The sequence below is a fragment of the Nilaparvata lugens genome, chromosome 1, assembly GCF_014356525.2.
Source record: "Nilaparvata lugens isolate BPH chromosome 1, ASM1435652v1, whole genome shotgun sequence".
Taxonomy (NCBI): Eukaryota; Metazoa; Arthropoda; class Insecta; order Hemiptera; family Delphacidae; genus Nilaparvata; species Nilaparvata lugens.
In genome coordinates, this window is record NC_052504.1 from 102,185,761 (window position 1) to 102,191,763 (window position 6,003).

General features: G+C 31.7%; 1 long non-coding RNA gene across 1 annotated transcript; it reads right to left on the bottom strand.

Annotated features, from left to right (window-relative positions):
• Nucleotides 1-1,127: 1,127 nt before the first annotated feature.
• Nucleotides 1,128-5,618, bottom strand: LOC111050380. The gene is made up of 2 exons (XR_005570371.1): nt 5,487-5,618; nt 1,128-1,620 (listed from the first exon to the last, which is right to left on the bottom strand). It is a non-coding gene; the product is annotated as an uncharacterized LOC111050380 (long non-coding RNA).
• Nucleotides 5,619-6,003: the final 385 nt, after the last annotated feature.

Below are 6,003 nucleotides of genomic sequence, written 5' to 3' on the forward strand. Positions count from 1 at the left end.
TTTTAATTGTAACGTTACACTATCAAATGTGTCATTAAGGCTCGTACTGGAGTTTGTCTGTGAGCCTTTCTATGTTTATGGAATAAATAAATAAATAAATAAATAAATAAATAAATACAAGATTCATAGTATTAATATTCACCTGAAGAATAGTCAGATGTACAATATCATAATCTTACATACCGGTGTCCCACGTAGAGGTTTACACGTTTGATTTTATATTACGAGCCCATTCATGCACCGAACATTTTATAAATTTTACACAGTTTACAAAGTAGGTTCTAAAAATATTCTGGGAAAATTTCAACTCCCTAACCTTTGTAGAATCAAAATGGCGGCATATTGGAAAATGATTCTTTAAAAACATTAAAAAAGTGTTTTTGGTTTTATAAAATATTTTTATTGTTGCACTTTAGGGCAATATAGCTTTTGAATAGAACAACTAGAACTAGGCCTATTAAAAATCTTCAAAGTCCAAAATTATTGAAATTGAAACCCATCCACAGCAACACACTGATAACAGCACTTGTGACTTCTTTTTATGGGGTTACTGGAAGGAGAAAGTCTCAAGAAATAGCACTTGAGAAATTACTTGTAAGCTCTTACAAAGAAACTCCCCGGTATCCGGAGAAATTCCTCTTCTATTGATCGTTTTAGTTCCACATCATTATTGAATTTATGGGTCTCCTCCTCCTTCTCCTATGGAGAAGACTTTCTCCTTCAAGTAACCCCATAAAAAGAAGTCACAAACAGATGAATCTGGTGATCGGGGTGGCCAATCTAAAAAATCACTTCCACGACCAATCCAACGGCCATGAAGTTTGTTATTTAGTAATTGCTTAACATGATTTGCGAAATGAGGTGAAGCACCATCTTGTTGGAAGATTGCTTGATCATTTCTGGCACCATCAAATGAGGCAATACTACTGCAACGTAGTAAACAAATAAGATGATAACTCATATGAAAGTAGTAAGAAGATTGGTAAAATTTTCAATATGCCGCCATTTTGTTTCTACGAAGGTTAGGGAGCTGAAATTTTCCCAGAATATTTTCAGAACCTACTTTGTAAACTGTGTAAAATTTTAAAAAATTCGGTGCAAGAATGGGCACGTAATATAAAATTAAACGTGTAAATAATTGATGTACCCAATTATTATGTGAATTTGTAATTGTATAAATTTTGTATATATGGCAAATAAATTGAATTGAATTGAATTAAACCTCTTAGTGGGACACCCGGTATATGTTATGCAGACTTAATAAAGAATAATAAATTTCTAACAAATGAAATTCACAATACACCATAGCAATAAATTAAAAAACAAGAAAATGCAGGAATTAACCGAAAGTTGAATACAATATCACATGATAATTTATAATACTTCAATGCTTTTCAATTCAACACGTGAATATTACAAGTGCACGTTTACAACTACTAAAAACTCCAAATATGATTTTTAGTTTTATGAGAAGCTTTTCTTTGTAACGTGAGCACAGACTCATTTTCTATTCATTGCTTCAAGTATTCTCAATATATATATGAAGAGATTTATGATGTCCAGGTAGAGCTCAATTGTAGCAAAAACGTATTCTTCGGGTGATGTGCGCTTCATTATTTCCTGAAAAAAAAAACAAATTTTCAATAGAAAATTAGCAGGACTTACTTTATTATGATAAATTATGTGATAAGATCAGAAACTCATATTGTAGCCTGACAAAATAATTATATTGATTTTTTAAGTGAAGGAATCTGAGGTAATCTGTAAGTATTATTAATAACGGTATCGGAAATGACCTTCAAAATTAGTATTAATGATTGGAAATTATTCAATACTAGTAGTTCTGTGAACAGTAGACCTCACGCAGTATTCTCATCCACGAGTACCTGATTGAAACTATAGACCTTATGGAAATACAGCAATAGACTGGCTTCTCCACACATCTGTGTAATCACTTGTCAGCTGATTTTTTATGATGAATAATATTCTATAGTCTGATTTTTACTCTAATATTGGCGTATAGAGGAGGCTCCTTTTTCCTTTTATATTATCCTTGAAATGCAAAATTTCCAAAAACCTTGTATATACGTCGACGTGCAATTAAAAAAGGAACATACCTGTCAAATTTAATGAAAATCTATTACCGCGTTTCGCCGTAAATGCGTAACATATAAACATTCAAACATTAAGACAAATGCCAAACCGTCGACTTGAATCTTAGACCTCACTTCGCTTGGTCAATTAATAAGTACAGAAAAAAGTTTCAATATCATCATTAGTGGTAGTCCAGTCAAATGGTCATTTTCAGAAACAGCCCCGAAATTTTTTTTCAGGTTATATAGGTATTTTGAGGCGCTGAGTTTCGAATCTGAAATTTGCTGACAAGCCAGAGGGGCGCTTCACCCCTAAAAACCCCAAAATTTTGGGACTTTTTTAAATTTTTCCATTTTATTTCGAAAACCTCAGGGTTTTCGAAGAAAAGCATTCTCTTCAAAATGAAGTAAATAAAATTTACAATGGATTGAATGGCCGCGCAGGACTCTACGATTTCTGGTTTTGGAGCTACAATTTTTCAAAAAAGGATCATTTTTCAAGATTTTTTTGAAAATTCTGGAAAATCACACATCCACTCTTTACAACTTATGGAGCATTATTTAATAGAGCAATGATGAAAAATTACATATCATGTGAAAGTATAAATATTCTGTATCCTCGAATTTTCAAAAATTACATATGAAAAATTACAAAAAAAATAATTTAATTTTCATGTATTAATTACCATATCATTTAATTACATACATGTAAAAGTATAAATAATTCTGATTCCTCGAAATTTTGTAATTAGTATAGGGGAGGGGAGTACTAGCGGAAATAGAAAACCATGTCCTACAGCCAAAATACAAATTTTCCATTGTTATATCTTTCGAGGCCTTCCCAAGTGATCAAATCAATATTTTTGATCTTATTTATTATACAAGTGTTATGTTCTATCAGAATCACCCGTTAGATGCACTTAATTTCAGGATTTACTTGTGAGGAGGCGCTTATGAGACCTCAAGGATCAAAAGACTCATAACTTTTGACATAATGAAAGGACCGTCTCGTACTACAGCTCATTTACAGAGTGGAAAGTGAAAAATGTATGTTTAAAGTTAAATTAATCATGAAAAGAGTACTGCAAATGAAACGATCCTCTCGAATATTATAGTTTGGTTAATTCTAAACACTTTGATGGTAGAATCAATCCGATATCACTCACAATAACTGAATAGCAAGCGATAAGAAAATGACTGTCATTAATGACCGCCATCTTGAATTGTTCAATGATGTCGAATATTTTCGTTGTTTCCATCATCAATTTTCTTATTCGGCTTGTTGTAAAGAGATTGAGACCATTTGCAAGTCTCTATCTTGAAGTACAGTAGTCAAGAAAAATCAATTTTATAGTTCTAGCTTGTTACCTCATGCATATGGAAAACGCACCAGAAATCATGCAGGGTTTTCTTTGGAAGGCGCTGGAGGACACATTATTGACGTACAGCGCATGAAGATATATCGTTTTAAAGTTGAAAAAACTATCTAAATATCATAGATTTAACATTCTTATGCATCTCTTGCACAAAAAAGTTATGATAGAAAGAAATTTGAAAAAGTTGAGAAAAGTTTTGTAGGACTTTTGAAGGTTATAACTGATAAAATATGCGTTTTGAAGAAAAATTTTATGGAACAAAAAGTGTAGAGGATAAATATAAAGAAAATAATTAAAAATCTCAGTACCCTTTTTTTAAATATTTTATCACGACATGTTTCGGTCAATTATGCCATTTTCACTTGAAAATGGCATAATTGACATGTCGTGTCAACATGTCGTGATAAAATATTTAAAAAAAAAAAAAAAAGGTACTGAGATTTTTTTTATATTTATATTACAAGTAGCCCTATACAGGAAAGAGATTGTAGAGGATGATTTGTTAAGTATTTCAGTCCAAAAAACGGTTGAATATCTTGAACGGTTATTAAAATACAAGCAATATAGCAAAACCCTAAAAATGTTGACGGCCATCTTGTTTTCGATGTGTTTGTGATTTCGACTTATCATCATCGCGTTTCTGTTTATGCTAGACCTAACGAACAAATTGAGACATTTTCCACGCCTATTACTCAAAAATGACCACGGAGATTAGAAGATTTGCTATTTACTAATAAAATTATGTTAGAGGGGTTATGAACAATGTATATGACTATAAGTAAACATAATTAATATTCCACCAAAATCTCTTTTATGGGATTTTTAAATTGAAGAAGTATTCTAAAATAAATTCAAAAAAGTATTCTAACTTTGAATGTGTATTTTATGATCAATACTTTTATAGTTATAAGTTAAGTTCTTTATACAGAAACTGTTATTATGAAAATATTGAGTTTTATGAATGGATGTTTTCATAAAGTTCTCCAATTCTAGTCTATTGATCTTCATTTGTAATGAACCCTGAAGCAGGAGATACAGATTCTACATCAGCAAATGGTGACACATTCTGGGAATTTTGTTACGGTGTAGCCCAATTTATACATTTTACTTCCTTGCCCTATTACCATAGGTAAGGAAAGATTGCTTTCCGAAAAAAATTAAGGTACCCAAATTCCTAAATTTCTATACGTTTCAAGGTCCCCTGAGTCCAAAAAAGTGGATTTGGGCATTGGTATGTATGTGAGTCTGTGTACACGATATCTCATCTCCCAATTAACGGAATGACTTGAAATTTGGAACTTGGTACTTACAATATAAGGATCCGACACGAACAATTTCGATCAAATGCAATTCAAGATAGCGGCTAAAATGGCGAAAATTTTGTCAAAAACAGGGGTTTTCGCAATATTCTCGAAAAACGGCTCCAACGATTTTGATCAAATTTATACCTAAAGTAGTCATTGATAAGCTCTATCAACTGCCACCCATACGTCCCATATCTGTTAAAAATTCCAGGAGCTTCGCCCCATCTATGATTTAGATTCCCAATTATCAGGCTTCAGATACAATTAAAAAAAAAATGTCAAGTGGAAAAGATTAAGCATGAAAATCTCTACAATTAATGTTCAGTAACATTTTCACCTAAAATTGAAAATAAGCTCGAAATTCGAGAAAGAGTGATTATTCAATCGCAAACAGTTGGCAACTATTGATTCTATTGAAGCATTCACTAAGAAGAGATAGCAGGCTTCGTGTGTCTCAGGCCTTATTGTCCTGTCACCAGCTGGCTGAGATCTTTGAATAGTAGACTTGAGATGCGCTTGAACACTAGCGTCAGGTGATCAATTTTCATAACGGCAAGGAAAATTGTGTGAGTGCGCCACACCAGATTTTTAAAATATATTTTCATATACGTAAGGCTATACATTTATATTTTAATATTACTTATAAATTTATATGATGATTTATAAATATTTACAATTTTGTCAACATTTACGACATTATGGAACACAACGACCTGAGTGTCATAAATTATGATAGTGAGAAACGATGGCTCCACTGATAGATATAATCAAATCAAAGGCGGTGCTGACGAAGATTATTCGCAGAACCCTCCACAATCGGCAGCAGACTGCCACAAATAGCCTGAAACAATCCAATTTCACATTTCAAATGACTCTCGGGAATGAACGATTTCAAAAAATAAAGTCATGGTTTTGTAAATAAAAGTGTTTTTAGGAAACAAATTGAATGATCCATAATTCAATTCATGAATTGAATTGAACTTCAAAATAATTGATTATCCAATAATGGTTATGAAATATTGATTTATCAATTATCAATTACAATCAATTTAAGGACAAAGAAACAGACTACAGTCCAAAACTTCTTTTCATCTCAATTTCATAAAATAAATTGTCCAAATAAAGGTTATGTGCGTCTTTCTAATTCTTCACTAATTTCTACATTGAAAAAAAAACACAAACACTTGAAACAATTAATTTTGAATTTAGAAAGATTAAGATCCGAATTGA